The following is a 26,931-nucleotide window of genomic DNA, read 5'->3' as shown; positions in this document are numbered from 1 at the left end:
CGAGCCTGGTGATATTCCTCGGATCGTTAACTATCGAAGGAATAGCTGGTGAAGCAGGTTTCCCGAGGGGTCGGTATACGTGTAACCAAGAGGGGTAGGCTACATTGAAGTCACCCACTATTAGTAGCGGATTGCTGCTTGCTGCGTGGGTGGCTTGCTCCAAAACCTGTTTAATGACCGTTTTCAGGCTTTTCTGCCCGCAGCAACTTCTTAGCAAGTACTTCTTTGTTGCCTGCAGGATAGTTTCGAGCAGAATGGCAAAGACTTCGGATTGCTGGAGATGGTGTGGGTGTGCCACTAGCTTCTTACTCACCAGGTTCTGAAGGCTGTCACCAGTATCGGTACCATACATGGCGTATCCGAGTAGGCGGACGTGAGTGTTAGTCTCTTGCCGTTCGATGAGTTCAACTGGTCTTGTTGATGTAGAGGCGCATCAGTGATCCACACTTGCTTTCGTAGCCCCAGCATTTCCACTACCACGCCGTGGTATCGACTAGGGGAGCCCCGCGCTTACTACATAGATGTTTAGGAGGAGCCACCTTTGTTGTTAAAGGGATAATGCTTGCATCAGGTGGGCTTCTGGTGAGTCTGGAAATTGTGGTGGGGTCCGGTAAGTTCTTTTCTTGGGGCGCAATTCTGCCTAGCTTCCAGTGCTAGTATGCGTTCTTCTAGTGGGATGCGTTCCGCCATCTGAATGAATGAATGAATATTTGTTGTTTAGCTGTAAATTTTTTTATTGTCTCGCTTACTGTTGTATAACTGTGAATTGTCGCATAGTAGCCTGTAGGGATGTTTTAAGGCTCTGAATGGCCCCCATTACTATCACGTCTACTTCTAGGGAGTGGCATATTGAACGGGTATCACACCCTTCGGTGTGATGTGCTGCGTGGTTGCTTGTTGCGGTGTCGGATTTGAAGTGACTGTGTACGCTGGCAGTTCTTCCCGTTTACGCATTTCAGAGGGTGGAGTTGAAGGGTTTTGTGTTAGGGTAGCTCTATTTCTTCCTAGCAACTCATCTTTAAGTGCTGCAAACTGTGGGTGTACGTTAGTGATTCATGCTTTGGGTGTTGCATTCTCTTCTGTGAGGCGTCTTATGTGTGCTGGTCCTCGTGCGAGCTCCCTGTAACTGGGAGGGGACGAGCATCGGGAGAAAAACCTGCACGCTGCTCACCTGCTGCGTGACCTGCGCGGCACCTTTGCTTCCCCTCCTGCCACTTGCGGAATGACTTCCGCTCGAGGTCCCGCCACCGGTTGGTTTCCATCGCCACAATGAAGTCCTGCGATTGGAAACGGAACAGGGCCTGGAAATACTCCCCACTGGGACAGCTAAACGTCGTTGCGGGGATCGCGAGTTTCGGGATGCTGAGAGCTTGACATGTGGTCTCGGAGATGGGGAGCTGGCACTTCGGAGCTCATGCTGCGGTTTCCGGTGGTTGACGGGTGTCATGAATCTGTTGGAGCAAAGTTTGGCTGCAGTTGGGTGATTCCCGCTGCAGAGAGCACCGAGGGTGGTACGCGTTCCGCTCCGTTGTTAGCAAAGTTCCGCACTACGTATTGCAGGCGGCCGAGGGCAGATGTCCTCTCTTTGGTCAGCCTCGTTGCAGGTTCGTCAGTGGGGCACGGTGCATTTTGTAGGGGTATAAGCGTAGGAGGAGGCTGGGAAATTAGATGTAGTATGGAGGTATTTTCCGAGGAGTCTTATCACCATTTTTGTTGTGTTTGCCAGCCTTCGACACATTAGCTCCTCTTATACGGGAGATTAGATGCATTTAAGTACCATTTTGACCCTGTACAGGTGGGCCACTAACAGTGGCTGCACCTGTACATTAAGCGGTGCCGATGGAGATTTGTATTGCGAATTCTGTCAAGAAATGTGAAAATAAATCTCCTCATAAATATTAGAAGACCTAATGCAGCACATTTTCCCATATCATCTCTCCCACGAAGAATCACTTTTTTGGTTATCAATGTGCTAGTTTCTCAAATAGGCCTCTTTAAGGGCTCGTTGGTTTTAACGTAATCACAGCTAGCTCTAAAACAACTCATTTCGTTGTAATACAAGAGACAAATGCATTGTAACAATTTAAAAATGTTTTGTTAAGAAGATATATTTGCCAGAATATGATAAGAATGTTTGACACAAAGTGGCGTGTGGCATCCCTTTATCTCTGTACGCTTTTCCACTTCTTAAAAATGAACCATCTCCCATTTCTACACTTCCCATTTCTCTACAACTAAATGCACGCGATAGATAGCTGATAAAAAAACACGACTCTACTACAGTAACACGACCATTTACAGATATAACTGCATAATATTTATGAATGGTTCCCCTTTGCAAGTAGTTGTACATGCAAATGTTTTCGGTGTAGCCAGGTACAGTTTGACATTTGGCAATCGCTGTCATAGGCGGAATTTCTTTTAATACTTTTGCTAAAGAGAGACATCAAACCTGTGGGTTGGGCTGCTAGAATAACGAGAGGTAGTCTGTGTGCACCCTTGGTATTGCGTTGCTTCGGTCAGCATGGGTCTTGTAAGAATCGTACTGGAAAATTAAGGGCTTCATTTCGAACATTGCTTGCACTTTTTGATCTGAACTACACTGAATCGTATGAATATAGACTATATTTAGGAATATTCTTGAACATGAAGAGAAACGAAATATAGTGAACAATCGCTCATCGCTCAGTGTTCGCGGTTGTCTTGTGAAGGAGAGAGCAGCCCTAGAGTTTCTCTCACATGCTGAAGCAAAATTTCATTGTTTAGACATTCTGCAGCCTCCCACAGGAAAATGGTACGTCCTGAGGACAACGGCGGTTCCTTATTGTGTGGGCATTAATTGTTGGACGTGAGCGCCAGTAAACGCACCTGCACGCGATATGGCACAGAACAAAGGAGAGGGAACTACGTCAAAACTGTATAGTAACCAAGCTTTTATGTGCGTTATACATGGTTTAAAAATTTCATCGTTGGTGTTACTGACGCAAAGTGTACCAGCATAAATTTTCTAACTATGAATCACCATCATTGTCAGTCTATTTTATGTCCATTGCAGGACGGAGGCCTCTCTTTGCAGTCTCCAATTACCATGTCCTGCGCCAACCGATTTCAGCTAGTGCGTGCGAATTTCTTAATTTCAGGAACCACCTTGTCTTCTGCCATTCGCGACTGCGCTTCCGATTTCTTGGCCCCCTTTCTGTAACCTAACTGCTCGAACGGTTATCTAACGCATTACATGACCTGCCCAGCTCCTTTTCTTTCTCTGAATGTCAATTATAATATTATCTATACCTGTTTGCTCTCTGACCCACACCGCCTTCTTCCCGTCTCTTAACGTTACGCCTAACATTCTTCGTTCCATCGCTCTTCTTGCGGTCCTTAACTTGTTTTCGAGCTTTTTTGTCCGCATCCAAGTTTCTTTCCCATATGCCAACACCGATAGAATGAACTGATTGTGCACCTTTCTTTTTAGTGATAATCGTAAGCTTCCAGTCAGTATCTGGTAATGTCTACAGAATGCGCTCCAACCCATTTGTATTGTTCTGTAAATTTCCTTCTCATGATCAGGCTCCCCTGTGAGTATTTGACCTAGGTAAACGTACTTCTTCACAGGCTCTACAGGTTGACTGGCGATCCTGAACTCTTGTTTCCTTGCCCGGCTATTGATTATTATCTTTGTCTTCTGCATATTAACCTTGAAGCTCACTTTATGCTCTCTCTGTTAAGGTCTTAATCATTTGTTGTAATTCGTCCTCACTGTTCCTGAACAAGACAATGTCACCTGAAAATCGAAGATTGCTGAGATATTCTCCGTTGATGCTTAGTCCTAAGCCTTCCCAGTATAATAGCTTGAATACATCTTCCAATCACGCAGTAAATAGCATTGGAAAGATTGCGTCTCATTTTCTCACCCCTTTCTTTATAGGTATCTTCCTACTTGTGGAGCATTAAGGTAGCTGTGGAATCTGTGTAGTTACTTTCAAGTTATTTGCGTGAGCATCCTGTGCTCCCTAATTACGTAATGCCTCTATGACTGCTGGTATCCCTACTGAATCAGATGGATAGTTGGTTGGAAAAACATTATTGACAGTCCTGAGATACGTTGGGACAGGCAGGCCGAGCCTTGCAGCGGCATCGAGGGCTTTCTGGACGGCCCAGATTTGGTCCCCGTAGTCGGGGTTTCGCAGTGAGGTATTCCACCTTGACTGATCTGCTTGATCTGTGCCTCGTAACGAGGGGCATCGCCAGAGCATATGTTCTAAGCTGGCTGAATCACCATACTAAGGACAGGTATTGCTAATATACGTGTCTGGATAGATCGAGTGTAATAAAAATGGGTTGGGGTACATCCCCGCCTGCAAAAGTCTGAGGGTGACTGTCGGTTCTTTTATCAGTTTCTGAGACCGCAATACCTTTTCGTAATCTATGAAAGCCAAATAGAGAAGCTGATTGTACTTTGCAGATTTCGCGATTACCTTATTAATGACATAGATGTGACCCATTGTATAGTATGCCTTCCTGAAGGCAGCTGTTCCCTTTTTATTTATTTATTTATTTCGGATACTTTCCTGGCCCGAAGGCATTACAGAAAGGAGTTGTAAGTGAAAAAAAATCAGTACATAATTATACAATAATAGGTATTATGAAACGGCAGAAAATACGGCAGTCTTGAAATTGCCAACGTCAGAAATAGCAGCGATGGAGGGAGGAAGGTCGTTCCCGTCGGCGCTGGTCTTAGGAGTAAAAGATCCATGACACATTTTTGTTCTAAAATATGGTACACCAACTTTAAACATGTGATCGAAACGGGATGAAATATATGAAGGGGGAGTAATGAGATGATCCTTTAATAGTGGGTTGGGGTGATACAGCCTGCGGAAAAGACATACGGCGCAATGAAAGGTCCGGTGAAGTAAGTGTGTTTTTCATGGATGTAATGGGGCTGGCGTAACGGGAATAGCTAGATAAGATTAAATGTGCTACGCGATTCTGGATGGATTCTAGTGTGTTTATCAGTGTGATTTGATAGGGATCCCGTAGGGTGGACGCATATTCTAGCTTTGGTCGCACTAATGTTTTGTAGAGGGTAAGCTTTATCGGCGTAGACGCAGCAGAGAAATTTCGACGCAAGTATCCAAGAAACTGGTTAGCGTTATTAGTGACGTGCTTGATGTGCGTATGCCATGATAAGTTACGTGAAAAATGGACACCTAGGTATTTGTACGAGTTGACGGATTCAAGAGAAGTATCGTGAAGTAAGTAAACACGCGTGTTGTCAGTGTTAGTGCGGCCTGATACATGCATTCTTTTACATTTATTAACCTTTAGTCGCATGAGCCATTTATCGCATCAGTTGGATATGCTTCTAAGATCGTCTTGAAGTTTATGAGAATCAGTGTGGTTAGTTATTTTGCGATAAATGACGCAGACATCTTTCAAACACCTGATAGATGAATGGGAAATGCATTTAGGAAGGTCGTTTATGTAAATCAGGAAAAGCAGAGGTCCCAGTACCGATCCCTGTGGTACACCCGATGTTACGGAAGTGCGAGAGGATGAACATTCATTAGCCAGAACGTACTGAGTTCGATTAGACAGAAAGCTTTTTAATCCAGTTTAGTACATTAGGGTCAATGTTAAGCATGCCAAGTTTAAGAATGAGGAGATCATGTGAAACAGTGTCGAAAGCTTTTGCAAAGTCCAAATGCACGCAGTCTACATCGAAGCCCATGTCAGTATGGGTAAATAGGTCATTAGTAAAACATATGAGTTGCGTTTCACATGAATATGTTTTCCTGAAACCATGTTGTTCAGTCGAAAAGAAGAAATTAAACTCAAGGAAATCAATCAGATGAGAATGTATAATATGCTCCAATATTTTGCATGGTATACTTGTCAGTGATATAGGACGATAGTTATCGAGGGAATTAGTGTTACCTGATTTAGGGACCGGAACAACCTTGCCAACCCTCCAATCACTTGGAAGAACTGAGGAACCTAGAGACTGGGAAAAGAGCATCGAAAGCATAATGGAAGAATATGGTTCAGTAATTTTAAGCATTTTACAGTTGATTGAATCTTCACCTGATGAAGAAGATACTTTCAGGTTTTCAATCAACTTTTGTATGCCGACCCAATCAATATAAATGGATTTCATTGGTAAATAAGAGCATTTAGGTACCGATGGTAGAGTGGCCGGAGCATATTTGTGAAAAACAGAAGCAAATACATCATTCAAAACTGAACAGCACTGGTTCGGAGGGATCACGACATTGTCAGAACGGGCTAGTTGGATTGTTTTGTTTTCTTTGCCACCAACAATATTCCAGAATTTACGTGGATTACAATGCAAAAGTGATGGGAGGCTGTTTTCGAAAAAAAAATAATTTTTTTTGCATTTGTAATAGCGATAGTATATTCTGCGTGAGTGCAATGATATGCTGCCCAGCGTTCGGGAAGGTTAGTTGCTTTGGCGCGACGAAAAATACGTTTATTTTTGTTGCGCAGACGGCGCAGAATTCCAGTAAACCATGGCTAGGAAGGACTGGAAACAATCTTTCTTTTAGGCACATAGTGATATATTAGTGTTAACACTTTGTTCTTGTACAATGACCAGTTCTCTTCAACGGTACGTTAAATAAAGTTGACTGCGTAGTCAGTAATCAATGATTCTAGTTCATTGGTAATGGATGTGGTATCGGCGGCATTGTAATCACATATAGTTTTAACAATTTTCTTGGAGCGAACCTTCTTCTTAAGTGTTAAGTGGATGAGCGAGTGGTCACTGATTCCTTTAAGGTATGTTGGAGCAGAAACCAAATCTGGAGCTGTTGTAAAAAAAAGATCTAACGTATTAGAGGAAGTGCTGGTAGTGCGTGTGGGCTCATGAATCAGCTGGGTTAGATTAAAATCAGCGCAGATGTCTAAAAAATGGGTGCACTCGGAAGATGACTGCTTAAGGGAGGGAAGACCATTTCGCCACACTGTGTTTGGGAAATTGAAATCACCTAGTAAGAACAAATGTGATTTTTGGTAACGAACAACTAATTTGTTAAGGACATCATGAAGGTCAGTGCAGAAATTGGTAGTGGAGGATGGGGACCTATAACATGCGCAAAAGATGAGGTCGCCAGTGGGAAAAGCAACATGAGTGCAAACTATTTCTAATGGTGAGTCAATGGTGATAGTGAAGGAATGTATAGCAGAGGTCACGGCAATCAGTACACCTCCGCCTGTACGGAAATCGCAATCGTACCTGTAAAAGTTATGTTTTTTGACGGTCTAATATTTCACTACTTTTTATTTTTGCTGAGAGCCATGTTTCGGTGTGCACAACTATATCAGCTGAGCATGCGTCGATATGTGATGACAGTGATGTGCGTTTGTGGCTGATACTTCGGACATTTGTAAAAAGAAGTGATAAGCAGTTTGCTTGCTTTTGAACACGAGATAGCTATGCTGCACCCGAATGTGAAGATTGTGGACCCGATGGTTTGTTGTTTGTTGGGGTAATCGCGCTCCTAGCTGCTCCGATCTCGCATACTTCATCTGTAGTTGCGCAATAAACGTAACATTTTTGGTAAGATAAACGTAAAGACCAAAGTCGTTTAGTGCTTTCCGCGATCGACGAGTGGCTTTGCCAGAATCTTCGCCGATTGAAATACCATCTGCTTTAAACTTCACTTCTTGCGAGAGTATATGGTCTTTCATTTTGGAAGACACAAACTTAGCTATAACAGGCCGTGTATTGCCGGCACCGTATGTGCCTAACCTATGAGCCCCATAGATTGCGACTTCCGACGAATTGATGTTGAGACACTTTCTAAGAAAGTGATGGATCTGGACTTCTGATTGAGCCCACGTTTCTGATACGTTGTCTGAAATCCCATAGAAGATCAAGTTGTCGCGTCTTGAATGGTCTTCCAGAACGTCTAGTCTTGACGCGAGCGCAGCGCTTTCATTTGAAACTGCTTCCTGGACTGTGGTAGTAATATCACTTCCTGAAGGCATGTTTTCAAAAGACTCAACAGTAGCTTACACGGCAGTCGCTCTTTTGGAGAGATCTGAAACAGTCTCAGTAAGATTTTCTTGGTTAGCTTTTAGTTCAGCTATGGCACTCATCATTCATTCAGCATTCATCATCTCGGCATATCGCGTGTCAAATTTACACGACAAAGCAGCTATGGCGGCCATAACTTCATTGTGCTTATGTTGAGCTTCAGTATGGGGACCAGGTTTAATTCTACATCCCCGGAAAGTAACAGCAACATAGCAACAGAGACAGAATCAATCAGAGGGGCAGCCAGAACTTGTGGGCAAGGGAAGAGCAGCAAGCCGACATTGTTTGTACGTTTACAAAAAAAAAAGCGATTCGGACTGACTAACCTGCACAAGAAAGCAGAAAGGAGAGCTTAGCAGCGACCGCATGGTAGCTGCTCTCCCGTGCCCAATCTACATCCATGTTTCCATACATGCACTCTACATCCATGTTTCCATCCATACATGTTTGGCTAAAGTCCAATGTTGCCCTTATTGCATTGGAAATTATCTTTCTGAATATTTTATATAATACTGGAAGTAAGCCAATGGGCCTATAAGTTTTGAATTATTTAAGACTCCCTTTTTGTGGATTAGTATAATGTTGACATTCTTCCAGTTCTCTGGGACCCTTGAAGCCGATAGGAAGTTCGTATAAAGGGCCGCTAGTTTTTCAAGCATTTTGTCTGCTCCATCTTTGAATAAATCGACTGGTAGTCCATTTTCTCCTGTCGCTTTCCCTCGTTTCATGTCTTGCACGGCCCTTCTAACATCATTGCTATGTATAGAAGGAGCTGCTGTAACCTGTTCATTACCACTTCGAATGGAGGTGTCGTGGCTGCTTTGGGTACTGTACAACTCATAACAGAACTATTTCGTTGCTTTTACTATATCTTTGAGATTCCTGGTCATATTACCCTGCTTATATTTCAGTGAATACATCTTGGTTAGTCCCATGCCAAGTTTCATTCTCACTGATTTCAGGCTGCGTCCGTTTCCTACTGCTTACTCATGCTTTCTCACGGTATAATTTCGAATATTCCGTATATTCTCCTTGCTGATTAGTTTTGACGAATCCGCGAATTCTACCTGATCTCTTGAGTTGGACGCTTTCATTCTTTGTCATTTATTTATTCGATCATTTGTTACTCGGGAGAGTTTACCTACTGGTTGCATTGGTGCCTTACCTCCCACATCAACTGCTGCTACTGAAGCCAGCCTAGTTATGGTTTCATTGATTGCCTCTATGTCATCTTTATCTCTCTGATCTGAGGCTGTCTATTTGTTTGCAAGTACCAACCTGAATTGGTCTGTTTTTGCCCCTAATGCGTCTAGGTTTTGTTTCTTCTTGACCAATTTTACATTTTCTCTCTTGAAATTGTGGTGAATCCTAGCCCTCACTAACCTGTGATCACTGCACTTTATCCTACATCAAATTGCTACATCCTGCAATATGCTGGGATCGGCAGGAAGGGTGAAATCAAGTACATTTCTTGTTTTACCATTAGGGCTTTTCGTGGTCCACTTTTTGTTCCAACGCTTCCTGTAAATGGTGTTCACTATTCGCTGTCCATTCCTTTCAGCGAATTCTGCCAACATCTCTCCTCGAGTGTTCCTAGAATCCACGCCTTAGTTGCCAATTCATTGTTCACCAGCCTGCGTTTCCCCCACTTTTGCATGGAAGTCGCCCAGGAGTGCAGTAAAGTGAGTATGCACTTTTCTCATTGCTAATTCAACATCTTCATAAAACTGATTTACTTCATCATCATCGTGACTGGATGTTGGAGCATAGGCTTGTAGTACCGTTAATCTATCCCGCTTATTAGGTTTGATTACGACTACTGCTACACTCTCATTAATGCTGCAGAATTCATGTTTCCCGCTACGTCCTTATGGATTAGGGATCCTACTCCGAACTTTTTCTTATCGGGTAGTCCTCTATAGCAGAAGACGTGGCCATTTGTCAGAACTATAAGCCTCACCAGTTCTTTTAACGTCACTAAGGCCAATTATATCCCAATCAATACCTGATGTTTCCCCAAAGAGTCCTGCTAGGCTAGCTTCACTTCGGAGGGTTCGGGTGTTAAACGTTGCAAGGGTCAGTTTCCATTGGCGGCCACTCCGGGTACAGAGAATCTTAGCACCTTCTGCTGCGTTCGTTAGTGGCCTGACCACCCCCTTGGTCAGGTGCTCCGCAGCTGCTGGGGACTGAGGACCATGTGTTTATTGAAGGAATCATGAGGGAGATAGTGGCCAACGACTGCACCAGGGAGGCCAATTCCTGTTCTGGTGAGGGAGTGTCTTTATTGAAGCTTAGTGTGTCTTCCTAATCTGGTTGTACTTGGATTAGTATAGCCCCACTTGCTCTCGGCGTTTTTGCCGGTGTCAGGCGCCACTCCAACCCTTGGGATGTAGTGTACAGTCGTCAGCACGTCTGTCTAGAGCGCTGGAAAGGGCCGCTTTTTCTGCCCGCGCGACGCCTACCGATAACACTCGGTTCGAGATACCTGCATCTGAGCATGCGCCGTTTCACTAGTTACACTGCCTGCTGCTTTATCGCCGCTTTGGTTCACAGCCACGATTGCTAACGACCACCGGTGAAGGCGCTGCAAACCGCCATAGCGAGGTCGAGATAGCACGTCTCGGAAAATTTTTTGATGCTCGAACTTTGACGCACATCATTTTCTTTGGCAATACAAGCGCGCTTTTCGATGCGTAAAGGCATTACTGCGCACTTGCAGTAGCTAGCAATGCATTTAAAAGCCATGTGCGGTTTCGAAAATGTTGCTCGTGGGTTTCGACGATGGCTTCGCGCTTGACGCTGCAGGAAAGGAAAGCCATCTGCCTAATGGGACGAACGATGTCTCAAAGAGCCATATGTGCAGCAACAGGGCGTCCGATGGCGACAGTGAATAGAGTCCTGCAGGCCTATTACAGAGAAGGTTGTCTTGCTGATGCCGTCCGAAATCCATATCCAAGGAGGACCACGGATGAAGAAGACCGATGGATAGTGGTAGCCGCAGTTGCGGACCCCTTTCTCAGTGCCCGCGAAATTCGGGATGAACTTCAGCCGGGGCATGTTTCCACGGACACCATCCGACACAGGCTTCACGAAGCAGGCATAAAGAACAGAGTTGCTGCACAGAAGACATACCTTCAAAGATCGCTTAAGCAACAGCGCCTCGAGTTTGCTTCAGTTGTGGAAGAATTGACGTCCGAAAACTGGACGGCTGTAGTTTTTAGTGACGAAGCTACTTTCTGCACCCGCTGGGGCCAGCAACAACGGGTGTGGCGCCCTGTGAAATGCCGGTGAGACATATATTCGTGAGACATTTTTTTTATTGTAGCTAGACTTAGTCCCTAATGACCACAGTGATTAAGAAGAGTTAACGCGCAGAAATATAAGTCGGTAGGATTTTCATAGGCTGTAAAAAACCAGTTCACTTTTCCGCTCTAGCACTGCTTCTTAACGTTAAGGGTTCTTTAATTACCTCTTTAATCCACTATGTTGCAGGTACGCCGAGGACTATGTGTTGAATGTGCGGTCCAGCGGCCGCACGTCAGTCAACGTCTGGGGAGCAATAAGCTACATAGGACTTGGGCCCCTGCATAGAATCGAAGGAAGAATGACAGCTGCTTCCTACGTGGACATTATACAGATGGTCCTTGTCCCCTATGTGCGGAATTGGCCGTTCCCGGATGGATTCTTCCATTTCCAGCAGGATGGAAGTTCCGTCCACACTGCAAATGTTGTTAGAGATTACTTGCATAGCCTCGGCATTTATCCTTTGGACTGGCCGGCAAAGAGTCCAGATTTAAACATTATAGAAAACGTATGGGGGTTAATGAAAAAAAGGCTTTCGCGACAGTCCGGCCTCACTACAGCGAACTCTGATCAGCTATCGGAGGCTGTTCAAGGAGAATGGGAACGTCTTCAGGGAGATCCGACGGTAGTAGAACTATGACTCGCTCCCAAAAAGGATTTTAAGTGTGAAGCAGTCTGGAGGAGCCGCAAACGGCTGCTAGGAGCCGAGGACTTTTTCTTCTAGGGTAACAAGTGCTACCTGTTACTTTCTTTGGAAAGCGTCTTACGTGATTTTGTATTCGTTTTTTGTTTTTCGTGCATGCTCACGCATGTGTCTAGCTTTAATAAAGCAATCTGAATATCTGCACGTTCTGTGCGATGGTATTTCTGAGCGTGAAAGTCAATCAGAGTTATCACAGTGTCTAATTCCAATAGCTCTTCGGGTTATTTAATGATCATGCTCAACAGCACAATCTGCGACATCCATAATATCCACCCACTTGCGACAACGACAAATTGCCAACTTCTTTTCTGAAAGTGAACTCGCAAAGAACAATAATAAATATGGAACGAAACTGCTGCGCATCAAAGTTCCAGGATGAAAAAAGTTTTCCCTGACGTGTTATCTGGACCTTGCTATTGCGGCCAGCAGCGCCTTCACCGGTGATCGTTGGCGATCGGTGCTGTGAACCGGCATGGCGATAAAGCAGCAGGCTGTGTAATCAGTGCGGCGGCGCTTACTCAAATGCAGGCTATCTCTAACCGGGTGTTATCGGTAGGCGTCGCGCGTGCAGAAAAAGCGGCCCTTTCGAGCACTCTAGACAGACGTGCTGACGACTGTACTAGGGGAGGTGAAAACTGGGAATAAGGTTTCTTGTTTTGACATTCGGCACGTTTTACCATGTTGGCAACTTTTGCTGCTTTCTTGCCCAGAAGAGAAAAAATCGGTTCGGTCACCGCTAATGAGCTCAGATTTCCATGTGCAATTGTGTTGAGAAAGTTGAACAGGGACGTCATCACGGCAGAATCAACATTATAACTCTCAAGACGCAACCGCCACGCCCATAGCAAGATAAGAGCAGCTGCCAGGACTTCATAGATCTTGAGCATCCTCTCCATTTTCACAGTTAGCCTTCAGCATGTGACTTAAGTTGAGTGCAGCTCCGCCATGTGCCACTCGGGCAAGTGTGAATGCGCGTCGCGTGAATATCGTTGTAGAGAACCTTCTTTAAGAGCACGAAATAAATCATTATATTGGCACGTGTACTTCTTTATCTCTATCGGGCAACCACTTCTCAGCACCTAACAAATGTTATCGCACAGCGCAGGATGCACCTGCATGTAAAAGAAGTTTCTGGAATGTTATCGATGGTTCCATCCGCTGTCCTTCCCCGCAACTTGTGTAATCTGATTGCATGTATGCGCGACGCGAATAGTGTAGAACTCTGTGGAAGACACGCGGGTCCCATCGATTGCGCTGGAACATTCGACAACTGATCTATAAAAGCCGACGCGCTTGACCCGCTGATGAGATTTTCGACGATCGCCGACCGTGTTCACTGCTATCGTTGTGCTATAAGTGTAGCCTGTTTTGTGGGCACATGTTCGCCCAATAAAAGTTAGTTTTGTCGTTCACAGTATTGCTACTGCGTTCTTCAACGTCACCACCACGTGACAATATACTATAGGAGGCGCATACCTTTGGTAAAAACAAAAAAATATTTTAATAGTATGCCACGCTGCTGAACGTCGGCTGCACATAACTTGCAAACTGCACTAATGTTATCACCGAGACCATTCAGTTTCTAAAGTTTGTGGGGTCTTCGTGTCTTACAGGAGTACCGACCACCGCGGGTTCGAGCTTAGCGAACCACAGGGCCGCATCAACCATCAGCCTCCAGGGCTTCTGCGCGCGAGCTCAGGCCGCAAGGGGCTACCGAGCGACGCAGGCAAGGACACAGTATTGCTCTGAGTGGACGGAAACCATTTGTTTTATCCAACAGCAACCGACACTGCACAAACTCCAGGTCCCGAGGTGGCAGGGAACCAAAGGGGTCCCACACCAAGGGCGAAAATACAGTCAGGGGTGCCTGTAGCACGTCGCTGCGAGAGCACAGGCTCAAGTTGGGACACGCCGCTACTAAACGTCCCGGCGGCTAAGCTACTTGCTCTCGCGATATCAAAGGGGCCATCTGCGAGAGCTCGGGCAATCTTCTTCGGCTTGGGCCTCCGATAAGCGCGGCTCGGCGTTGTACGACCTCGCGTGAGGCCTTGACGCCCAGTCTTTGGCTTAGCGTTTGAACAGGATAGACCCGCGCTCCCCGCACGGGCAGAGGCACTGTGCGTGAGCTCAGTCCTAGTCACAAAGGTGTCGGTGGACGAGAGGAAGCTTCTACAGTCGCCCAAATCTTTAACTGGTGTGCGGGAGCGGCGACTTTTCCGGGCGTCAGCGCCGTATGACGCGGCGAGGCTGGAAACAGCCTAGTAGACGATGGGCCCAGCTGAGCGCGCTTTGTCCGCATGCGCTTAGCCTCAGACTGTTTCCAGCCTCGCCCCGTCAAACGGCGCTGACGCACGGAAAAGTCGCCGCTCCCGCACACCAGTTATAGATTTGGGCGACTGTACGTACCCGGCGCAGTCCCAAGAAGGAAGAGCCACACTATCGCCCCGAGAGTAGCCGCCAGGGGCTGCTTCGTGACGTCGTAGCTCCGCCCTCACTGCGAACCATCGGGAGTAGCGTGCCGCCGCTGACAACTGGTTCGGAGCGAGGAGGGAGTGAGGCGTGGGGATGACAGAAACAGGTGATATTTGCCCGCGCAATGGCGCATAGAATTCCCCAAATCCCCACAAGTTGCAAATAAAAGAAGCCCGCATTGAATTGAATGACTTCACGCATGCTAGAACAAAATTATTATCTTCGTCAGGAGGGATCTAAATCTTGGTGCTGTACACGGTTGTCTCGTTACGTCGGCATTCAGACAGCTGTCGTTTCATTCTGTTTCAATTCCGCCCACACTTGTGGGGTTTAACAGGCATATGCAAAACTCTTTGAATACAGGCATTGCGATATTTGTCGTAAATTTAAGCGCAACGCATGATTTTTTAGCCACGGTTTTATTTGGATTTGGAAAAATGCCGATGGGCTGTAACCGAAACTTTGGAACTGAAATAATGTTGGTGTATTTGTGCAGATTTATATACTGCACTCCACTTATGAAGGGTATAATATAGTTAGGGCTCCGTGTTTTCAAAGTTTATTTCTTTGAAATTCGGAGAGTGTGTTTTGGAGTTTATTTTCTGGCAGAAATTAGGAGCTTATCGGAGTTTATTTCACGTAAATCCTCAATTCTCCAGAATTTGGAGTTTAATTTTCAATTATTCTGAATATTCCAAAATCGTAGATGAAATGATATCTGAACACGGAACACCAGAACACACGAAGCGTATTTTAGTTGTCTGGAAGATGTTAAAGCACAAACACATATACAGACAAGCACAAATGCTTGAATACGAAACACATATACGGTTGTGCGTATTGCAACCTTAAAGCTTGTCGTAATATACGCAAGCATACTTTACGAGGGTGCTGTCACTGATGGAAGCGTGCTCCTTTCGATTGATGCTTCTCAGCTTTGAAAATGTCCTTTCAACGTTTGCGCCAGAAACATAGAGAGCCAGAAGATTCAGCGCGCAGCGAGAAAGCACTGGCAACTGGACGCTGTGAAGTCTCCAAAACGACAGGGGCTCAACAATGTTACTGCTTTCATAGCTCTGATAGCTCGTAAGATTACTCATGAGCTGGCTCATGTCGTCAGTTGCAATAAACACTAACTTAAAAATTGGCGTCGAACGCGCGGAGTAGCTCATGCTTCACATATAGATTCAAAATTTGAACCCTGTACCAAAATGATTCACTGGAGCTGGACGTGCCGTTGGGATTGTAGATGCTCCGCAATTCTCAAGGCGTCCTTGCCGTTGCCAACGCTAACTGTCACTCGGCAAAACTTGCAAGCAATGAATCCTTCAGATGACGTTTGACACTTCAAAATCACTGAACTCCTTCACTTAGCCGCTGGAAAGCTTTCGTTTCCTTACCTCTTTGCTTGCCCAAAATGTTTGTTCACGCGCTACAGAAATGCGCCATGTGAGCATGCGATGCTTTCCGCCAGTAGGCTTCCTGCGCTCAATTCGGTCCCCTGGCGCCCGAGTGCCACCAGAGGGACCGTATATCAAGAGGGACCGTATATCGTCTCATTTTTCTGGGGGCGACAAGCCCTTTGTTAAATGTTTGATGGGTGCGGTCTACAAGATACTGTTCACATGAAGTAAAGTTTGTAACGGGCAAACCGCCTGATGTATCAGTGACCGCTTCAAACATGCCCTTTATCGAAAGGCTTTCGGTAAAGAACAGCACAGGGTCATAATGGCCGTTAAAATCAGAGTTTATCGGACGAATCCGAATTGACAAATATTTAACGGGTGAGTGTTTGTCGGATTTTTTCGGATTTATCCGAAAACACAGAGCTTTAACTATACTTGGCAGATAAATTATAAATGCCATTTAATCATACAACAAGGCACTAGTAAATATTATTTGTTTATTTTTGCTCTACGACTATTGCATTGCTGATTTAAAGCGGTTTACGCTTCCTCCGCACCGATAACCCGAAGTGCCACAGCGCTGCTTCATATTATTGGCCTTCTTGCGGAGGCACGTGACAACAGCTACTGAGCAGTGCACTGTAACGTTCAAGTGAAGAACGTCGCTTAGAAATAAAACAAAAGCGCCAATTAACCAAAACATATTGCACTAGTGCACTGAACTCACAACATGCCGCCATTATCACAAATTATAAAGCCGCTATCACATGCGGCTCTGTCAGAAAAACCGTGGAACTTCCTACGGTCTTCATATGGTGCCTGTAATCTGGAAAGAGGCAGGGTTAATTAACTTGCGCTTTGCTCCCATGTTCAGAAAAGAGTATGTTGCAATGACCGTATTTGATGCACATGCATTTAGATTCGCACACTTACTTGCCGCAGTGTTCCTCCGCATATTAGCAAAATTTGATCTGGGTAACTTTTGTATTTATGACAGCGCAACGGGCAAAATATTACGCTGCTGATAAAACGCACGTTTACCTCTCCGGAGTACATGCATAGGTAACTTATTTAAAAATGCGCGTGTAACCCACACACTTTGCATTTTGCCTACGAATTACGCATTACATGTCCCTTATTTTCGCAACTGTCGAACTCGATTGCTTGGAACGCCGCCGGCGACGTCTTGATGTCACTCCGCGAGGATTATTGGCTTTGCTTCTCGCCTACGTTAGGTTAGGTTAGCGTAAAAAGCGTTTGGGTGGCGCAACGTACTCTAACAGCGGTTGCGCCGTGATGATAATTGTCTTTGCGTCTTAGCCACGTTAGCTTAGGTGAACGTTAGGTTAGGTTAGCGTAAGAGGCGTTAGGGTAGGGTGACGTATTGTCGTAGCGGTTGCAGGGGCGTCAAGCGTCACCGGCAGCCTTTCAGCCACTTGCGTTCAAACGTGGTTGCTAAGGCGCTCTGACTTCCAGATTTTCAATATATGTGGCCCCGGCATCTGCTGCAGTCTCTACTGCTCTTACGGAAACATCTGTTTTGTTATTTCCAAGGTACATCGCCGTAAGGCGCGGGAAAGGTATGATCCGGCACGAGTGAGCACGAGCGCCGCAGGTGTGCGACAGTGTGTGCGATACAGTGGTTGCTAGATGGGGCGTCAGTGACCGCTGATTCACCTATTTCACTGCGCCGGCAGCTAGCGTCCGAGCGTTAGCAAACTCGACTTCAGTCCGCAATGCCGACACGCCTAAAAACAAACGCGCCCTAACAAACCTCCTGCGTAGTGTCTAGGCAGTCATATGTTCAAGACGAGAAGTTCATGTGAGGGATCGCCCGACATTTGTGCCCAGGCGCAAGTAAGAGCGGGAGCGAGAAAGAATATCTGGGGGTTTTTTCTCCTTTAATATAATACTCTGCCTAGGCAACAGGGAGGAGATTTCTTAGCGCGCGTTGTGTTGCGTTTGTCCTTAGGCGTGCCGGTATTGCGGAGTGAGGTCGAGTTTGTTTACGCTTTGACGCTGGCAGCCGGCGCGGAGAAATAGGTTAAGCAGCGGTCATTGACGCCCCATCTGGCGACCGCTGTGCAGGACACACTGTCTTACACCTGTGGCGCTCGTGCTAAGTCAGACGTGTCGGACCATTGCTTTCTCGCGCCTTACAGCGACGTACTTTGGAAATAACGTCACAGATGTTTCCGTGGGAGCAGTAGGGACCGTAGTAGAAGGCGGGCCGAATATATTGAAAACGTAGAAGTCAGACCGCCTTAGCAACCGCGTTTAACGCAAGTGACTGAAAGGTCGCCCACGCTAAAATGTAGGAAGAGCGTCCGCTGAGCGCCGCTGTGGGAAGGTACATAAACATACGATGATGTAATCACCTGTCGAGCAGACTGTTCTGGCTTCAATTTTATTGTAGTACGCTTCCTACTAGTTCGCTCTTTCCTCTGTTCTTCTGTTCCACAACAGGTACGGCTAAGGGGAAGTTGGCGTGCCTTTTCTTGGCAACATCATTTGCCGTATATCAGGAATTTTGCAGCATGTAGGTCTTTGCCTCGTCAGGTTTCGGCAGTTTTGATTAATGAGTACACATCCGATGGTGGTCACGAGCCTTGGTTTCGTACCACAAAAGTCTAATGCCGTTATACCGGAGTTCTTTAATGCATTTTTTTCTGACCACCAAAAATCTGTGTCACTGCTTGGTATTGAGTCTAGACAGCCGAAATGGGGTGCAGCGTCGTCTGGGAGGGCATTCAGCCGTCGGCAGGCAGAGGACAACTTGCATGCGTATTCCAGAGAGCTCTGCAACCTTCTTTACCCCAGTGTTGCGGAGAACGCACAAGAGGCGGTGAATTAATGTAAGTCCGCTTGAAACTAGGGAATATAAAGTATATATATATATTCTGCTGCACGAAAGAGGCACGAAAGGTCGAACAAGGTCTCAAAGTTGCATAAAGGTATGCGACTGCGTTGCATCCGACGGAGTAGCGCCACTATTAGCTCAACTCTCAGCATAACAATGTTGATGTGTGTTCCAGCTTTCCATGAAAAGAAAAGCTGTAGCACGCTAAAAAAAATAAACCGGATAGAGGAAAATGTATAGAAGGAGACGGAACAAGGCAAGCGGAACGTCGGAAAAAGAGTGGTAGTGACGTTCTTTGTATGGCTGGTTATTATGGATGGGCACAAAAATACTCGGGGATAGATAGCGAATACTGAAACCTGCATTTGTAAGCAATGAAGAAGGTTTCTTGTTTCACTATTCTGATCGTCATGGCAATATTTACCGTTTTTCTGCCCAGACGAGAAACAGGAGGCCCCATTACCGCTATAGAATTCGGCTTTCCCGGGGCCAGCGCCGCAAGAAGTCGACAGGGAAATCTTCGGGGTGGACGTGGAACTAACGATCCTGTAGACATAAGGCGCCGCCAAAGACATCAAAGATAGGAGCAGCGGGGTCGTTATTATGGATGGTGCGTATTTCTGATGCTTTCGTAGTTGGCTTTTGCTTGTCCGTGAAGGTGGCGCTGCAGCGAGCGTGAGTGGACATAGCATAGTTCGAATGATGTAGCCGAGCGGTTTACTCACCACCACAAAGCGCCCCCACACAAATGAATCATTATAAAATGGTTTCCACACAAATAACGAGGTATAGTGAACATTTGGTAGGAAGTGAAATTCCTAGTGATCGCAGCGGTCGTATTTCGATGGCGGCGAAATGCCAAAGAAAGAAAAGAAATATGCTCGTATACTTAAGTTAGGGCGCGCGGTAAGAACATTAGGTAGTCGGAAATAACCCGGAGTCACCTACTAGGCGTGTGTTGTAGCGTTCCTACTTAAAGGACACAGTAAACGTAAAGCATTGCTGTGGAACTGGCGTCCATCTTGTCTACCTTTTATTCTCACTTCCTTCTCCTCTTCTCCTGAACCCAGACTCCTGCGCTTCTTCATCTTCTATTCCAAGGCTCATACCGCTTCCCAATTCATTATAAAATGGTTTCCACACAAATAACGAGGTATAGTGAACATTTGGTAGGAAGTGAAATTCCTAGTGATCGCAGCGGTCGTATTTCGATGGCGGCGAAATGCCAAAGAAAGAAAAGAAATATGCTCGTATACTTAAGTTAGGGCGCGCGGTAAGAACATTAGGTAGTCGGAAATAACCCGGAGTCACCTACTAGGCGTGTGTTATAATCATATCGTGGTTTTTGCATGTAAAGCTTTAGAATTTTCCAAGAATTTCATTCCTTCCTTTAGTAAAATTTGTGTCAGCATTTTATACTCTCGTTCTTTCAGGCTCTAATCTGGTTGTTATTCAGCGACAGGTCCTAAGTCCTACTCGGATCTTTATGGCAATTTTTATGCATTTTTCATCGAAGCTCGGTACCGGCATAACGATCCAAGTAAAAATTCATTCTAGTCGCGTTGACTGAAGTGCACTCAGTTCTGTGTGACTATAGCAATTCCTGCGTAGTAACATCCCAACTGGGCGCTGGTGATATTGTTTCTATAAAACCTGGTTATTCCTTATGTCGGGCGCAATTGCAGTGCTGAAGAGCAGTACAGTCTTGGTCAAAAAACTTGAACCCGCTGTGAACGGCCGGGGAGCGGCTGCGCTCCGCTATCGCGGCGCTGCCGCCGCCCGCTTGCGGCGAGGTTAAACAGGGCGAGGGAAGCATGTCTCTCACTCTCAAGCATCCTTTGATAACAGGGCTCGCGAAAAACTACTGCAGTGGTAGTTCTGCCAGCTGGGGGGTCCTCTTGCGGCCGCCGTGGTACGGCGCTTCGTGCGAGTAAATGCGCTTGCCTGGGAAAAACTGCCGGCTTCCATCAGCGCGTTATACTATAAAAACTTTCCTAGTAATCGAAATTACCTATTACGATTTCATACTATACATTCAAAGGCGAGAGCCTTCGCATTGTGCTTTTAGATAAACATTTTAAATGTGTTTCTGAGTGCGATGAATACAAAAGATAAAATATAAACTGACATTTCAGTGTTGTCTAGCGTTGTTCCAGGTTCTATTGTAATATGCGGGCGATTCAATCATCGTTCGTTTAGAAAAGACCAGAAGCACTAATTTCAACTAGAAAGACTCTCTTCGGAAAGGGCCTGTAACCACCGTTACAATATTTCAAATGCATTGACCGCACCTGTCCGCTAAGGAACGACCATATGAGTGCGTTTGGCGTTGAAGTTCTTTAAATCAACCCACAGTGAGAATATGAAACATTTTCGGGACTACAAGACGTTTGCCCTGCCTGAGTAGCCGATTCAGTTAGACACTTGCCCTCGGCATTTCGAAATGTGCCCACTACCCTGCCTTTTTTGATATCTTCCTGCCTACTGCCTCATTGTCGTTAGGGCCCACTTTCATGCACACGTGAGGCCAGTGTAAGTTCATCCCGTTTGCATTGGGCATCACGCGTTTGAATTGCGTAAAGTAGACCCGGGCCACGAGATTATAGGTTTCTCGTATAGTGAAGGCGTCACACCGGCGGTGCCGTCTCTGTCACGGGCTGACTGGAAAAAGTATTTTGGATATAGTTTACTGAGGTATCGTTCGTCTCTACGAGAAAAGGCTTCACATGCAGTTTTAAAAAAAAATGTGTTATACGTACCGCCCTTTCAACCAGAGATCTTGGCTAGTTTACAGTCAAACACATGGACAAGCTGCAATTGTTCGGGACAACCACAGACCAAGCCACACTCAATGCCTTGAGGGTGGGTTCCCCCCTGTGATTTCGTCGAGAGATGCAGGTGGCACCCTGAAGCTTATGCTTTCTTGATTATGTGCTACTTGTGACATTCATGATTACATATACGACAAGCCATTGTGACACATTATTTAATATGTCATTCAGCTGCTGAAGTCAGATCTTAGCTACGATCCTCGCAAAGTACCCGTGTTCGAGCATGCGGAGGACCATTCATAGCGTTGTTCCTTTAATTTAGACCCAGAAAACATTAACTGATGATTCCGATACTTGGAATTGTGAAATTTATGCGTATCGCGCATGACAGCGGTCGCCCACTCATCAAGCATACGCTGCAAATCGCGTGCTAGCCGGTCGGGTGGCTTCCACTTCGCCACCGTCGCGTTGACGCCGCGCTGGCCGCACTAGTTTTTCACGAGCGTTGTTATCAAACAAGGCTTGAGAGCAAGAGACATGCTTCCCTCGCCCTCTTTATCCTCGGCGCAAGCGAGCAGCGGCGCGCGCCGGCGGTGGCAGCGCCGCGATAGCGGAGCGAAGCTGCTCCGTTCACAGCGGGTTCAAGTTTTTTGACCAAGACTGTACCTGCATCTATACAGCGCGTTTTAGCGATAAGGGGCCGCTCACAAGGTGTGGCCGTTTTGAGCTGACAACTGCAGCGTGTACAATGTGCGTTACTGATCGTGCCTGTAAAGCGTTACATCGCTAGGCGCCGCGGAAAGATCTGAAATTTCAAGCCGAACGCCGCTTCCCCTTCCCCTGGTAGCCGCCGCACTCCAAGCAGGAAGATGATGTACACCTGTTCGCGCTACGACGCCACTCATGGTGGCACGTACGTGACTTTGAGAATTATTCAATGCATCTGTTATTTGTGTAACATCTTGTTCGAATAGAAGAATTAAAGCTTAAAGAAATTATAAAGCTCACAAAGCGAATGTTTACGTGTTGTTCGTTTTACTTCACACCGCAGCAAGAGAGATGTATTTCCGTTTCGTCTGCTTGTTCCCACGTCGCGCAGTCGCGCGCGCAGACACCCCAAATTTGTCATTTTCTACCCTGTTCCAGCGCAGGGTCATGCTCCGTGATCCTCTTGTGTCTGCCTCAGTATTCGTGTAGCACAGGCTTCTACCGCTAGTCAGGTTTCCTCGTGCACAGCGCGCAAAGTTGTGTGCTGCGCGAAACGAGACAATCACAACAGTTCGCACGTGACGCCGTCAGTGGGAGTTCGCGGCGTCGCAAAAAAGCGAGGAGGAGAAGGAAATAACTTTATTGCGTGCCCTGCGAGTTGGTGGGGAGGGCCAAAGGCCCCGCCTACGTGGCGACCAGGAGTTCGTGGGTCCTGGCGGCATCCTCGGCCCGCTGGACGGCCGACGATGCCGAGGAAGCGAGGAGAAAAAAAAATTAAGGCGGGGCCCGTGACGTATGCGTCACGCGATCCTCCAGGTCCGGTATGGGAGAACGCAGGGTAGGAATTTCGCTTGCGGAGCATAGACGAAGCAAGTGAAGAGAGCGTCTATGTTTGCGGTGAAGCTCAGTTCCTGTAATCATGGGTTCGCGACACCGAAATATTTCTGTCTCGGTTATAATGAGCCGGTTTGAAACATTTTACAGAACGCTCCCCAGAGGACACCTAACAAATTCCAGTGCATAACCAAAATTTACTATGGGGCCTGGTGAGATACGAGAAGTTAGGCCAGAAAGTAGGCCAGAAATTAACACTATTAAGTCTCTAAGTAAGGCGATATCATACTTAGAAGTTGATAATTATGACGTCGCTGCAGCAGTGCGCGTGCGATTCACGGCTGAGTTTGCCCACTCTGGTTTATCAGAAAAACTTTTCTGTTCCTTGTTTTACAAGGTTATAGTTATGTGCACACTGTGACTCGACAGCATATGCTCAACACACCTCAAATTTTGACCGCCGTGATTGCTCAGTGGCAATGGTATTAGGCTGTGCAGCACTAGGTCGCGGTATCGAATCCCGGCGACGGAGGCCGCATTTCGATGGAGGCGAAAAAAAGCCCACGTAGTCCAACTTATTCCGGAGTACTCCACTACGGCGTGCCTCATCATCAGATCGTGGGTTTGCCAAGTAAGACCCGACAATTTATTTAATTTAATTAACCTCCAATTTCCTGTAAGATACTTCCAAATTGGGTGAAGTCCACGCATAATGCTGTAAGAATGCGTGAATGATGGTACGATCGAACCTATGTCTTCCAGCGCACAAGCCCAATGCTCCAACCACTTGATCAAGATCATATTTTTTCTGTCATGGTCTTTAACACAGTAACATCTGAAGGAACAGTATTGATTAACGTAGTGACATCAATGATAGACACTTTTACACAGTCATTCGTAGAGAAGAAGCAACAGCACATGCACTGTTCATACTTACAGAGGAAACGATTTAACTGATTTTGGCATTGCGTTTTACAAGGTTGGTAAGGATATGTACCTCACGAAGATGAGGTGCCACTCGTAAATAAAATGTCATCTTTGCCATAAATATGTTTCAGGCGTAGTGCCTTTTGAATGAAAAACAACCTCGAAGAAAATTATCAGTGTGACGTCGTGGTGCGTAGCTGGCGCTGTCCACAGACTGCATTCCTTTGAGAAAGATTATGTCGAAAGTTCCGTTATCATCAGAAGTTGCCAGCTGGTATCACACAGTATGAGGATCAATGTCTTAGTCCTTCTTGAGATTCCGTCCGAGAGCTGCCCAAAACATGGATGGAGTCGTTACAGATAATACAATGTTTATTTGCCTCTGGCACATCAAAAAGACGGCATTTAACGAAAGAAAAAGAAAGTACGAAAATGCTTTTCTTCCTTTGGGCTTGTTTTACAGGGAAAGTTCCGCTTTGAAGTTTGTAACGCGTGCTCTCTCCTGCCAAATTAGCTCTTTGAAAGGTCTGGCCCGTGCACCACGTGCAAGTTTATCACGCTCCTCCGTCGCGGTAGGCAGTATTTTGACACGTTGCGTAAGACTGCATTGCCTTCGGGAACGGTCAATATTTTTGTCAGACGCATACCTAGAAAGTGGTTAACGTCCGCATTTAATGCTATTGCATAAAATAAACCCAGTATGGTTTACGTGAATCATTACCCTGCGAAAGAACCCTGCTGAACGTTCACGTGAAGAAGAAAATATACACGGAGGAAAAAACATATTGACTTCAGCGATTATTTGCGCTCTGAAATCATTTACTGCAGCAGCAACCACTCTCCCACAGCAAAGATCACCAGGAGCTTTTCTCTTGCCTGTTAATGTGGGAAAGCCTTATTTTGCTTCACGGTGTGGCGTTGGAGAAGCTGGAGACTAGATGTGACCCAACAACGTCAAAAATTGTCGCTGTGTTTTATCGATGACGAAAACAGTCGTCGTCTGCGTAACAGAATGGACGGACGAACGGGCCAGACGGATGGATGGACAGACAAGCCAGATCAAATTGTGTGGTGTTTACTGCTGTCGCAGTAAAAGCAAATTTTCCAGTTAGTTCACACCTCCCGTATACTTTCGCAAAGTATTAACCAAGAACGTTGGAGCGCATTATGGCCTACCACTGGTATTTATAGCCTATGGTTAGCCATCCCCACTGAGCGATGCCTTCGCCTCAGAGTGGTGCAAGGTACAAAAGCATTACTTTTTTCACGATAACCTAAGTAGTAATTTGCTCACATCTGCGTTTGCTTTTCACAATATGAAGCTCATAAATTGGCGTGCCCCACCCGGTGGATACGGGCTTAAGATATGGCAGAGGCGAAACTGGGCCATGTTCACCAATTTATTTGCTCGTAAGTGCTCTTTGCTTTGGCTCCACGTCTTTCCTGACGACATGCCTAGCATCAAGACGGGGCGATTTCCTCCTACGAATGCATCTAGCGGAAGAACCTTTTGCGAATACGGGCCTTTTATGCGAAGCATATGACGAGGGCTCAACCCAGCTCTTCAGGCGCGGCGGTGTCGCCTTCAATACCACGTGACACCGTGACGTCACGACAGAGGAGAAACGGCGCTCCAACTCGTGCCGTCGCTCGCGGCGTCGCTCGCGGCGTCGCGGCGGTATATAAGCAGCTGCGCTTGCCTCTGCTAGACACTCACGAGGTGAGATGCCTCCTGGAGACAGAGCTGGTCGTTGGAATGAGAGGCGAACGTTGCGGCGTGCTACAGAGACTGTTTCTAGGTGGCTTTGCTACGGCGCAGCGACTACGCGCCCCGCATCGGACGCGGTAAGCGTTGAGCAACGCAGCGTTCGGCGCGACAACGAAATGTGCGCCTGAGCAAGCGCCGCACGCCTGAGCCGACGCCGACGACACCGGCTTTTCTGCGACACGAGCTCCTTAACGCTGTCGCGTTAAAATAAAGGCTAGTGCGCTTCGCATCCTGGGCTTAACCTTAGCTAAGCCACAGCCATTGTTTTTTTTTTTGTTTCTTTAGCAATGGCGACGGATAAAAATATTGAGAGTGCAGCTCTCAAACCTACGCATATTCCGATAAACTCACCGACAATGGTTATTTCCACAATTCTGACTCACTTTGTATACCTGAGACTGTTTTTTCTACAATAATTTATGAGGGGGTGTGAAGGAAGAAAGGAAACGTTACTATGCATAAACACTAGGAAGAACCAAAAGTATCTCGATTCTACGAGTGAAGTTCACTGCACATTACTGTGGTAGCGCATACTCAAAGTTGCAAGGAACAAAACACGATAAGTGCTTCATGCGGATCGAGGAGGCAGCCCTGTTAGCCACAACAGCGTAAGTATAGCCTCCGTGGTCCTCTAGCGCGTGCGTGAATCCGAGCGAGAAAACATAAGAAATTATAGCCAGGGAAGCTAGTAGTCAATATTTACTATAAATATTTATGTGGAACTGTTTCCTTTCGTTTAGAAATATATTGATGCAAATATATTTATTTCAACTGCAGGAGATGTTACGGTCGGAACCAGGAACTCTCCAGGATTGTATCTGAACTGTTGGACAAACCCATCTACTTCAAGGTTTAATCCGTGAGAGCTGCACAACAAACTCTATTGTAGAATAAAGCTTTACCAAACATTTACTGAATGTTCAGTCGCTATTCCTGTGTATTTATGATTTAAATCTTTATGTGTTAATGGTTGAAAAAAATTCCTACTTATCGGTCGAAATGAGTTTTCCTCTGTACAGCATTCTTGTTATTCATTTCATCAAGAAATAATGCGCGAGCGTACAAGCATTTGCAATTACTCGTTGAGTGTATAGTCATTATTACGCAAACAAAACCGCTG

The 26,931-nt window shown here is 46.1% G+C and overlaps 1 long non-coding RNA gene across 1 annotated transcript; it reads left to right on the top strand.

Annotated features, from left to right (window-relative positions):
- Nucleotides 1–9,620: 9,620 nt before the first annotated feature.
- Nucleotides 9,621–26,716, top strand: LOC139048423 (uncharacterized). The gene is made up of 4 exons (XR_011507693.1): nucleotides 9,621–9,741; nucleotides 13,679–13,791; nucleotides 19,243–19,413; nucleotides 26,589–26,716. It is a non-coding gene; the product is annotated as an uncharacterized lncRNA (long non-coding RNA).
- The last annotated feature ends 215 nt before the right edge of the window (nucleotides 26,717–26,931 follow it).

This window comes from Dermacentor albipictus, chromosome 8 (genome assembly GCF_038994185.2).
Source record: "Dermacentor albipictus isolate Rhodes 1998 colony chromosome 8, USDA_Dalb.pri_finalv2, whole genome shotgun sequence".
Taxonomy (NCBI): Eukaryota; Metazoa; Arthropoda; class Arachnida; order Ixodida; family Ixodidae; genus Dermacentor; species Dermacentor albipictus.
This window is presented reverse-complemented; position numbering and strand designations above follow the sequence as displayed.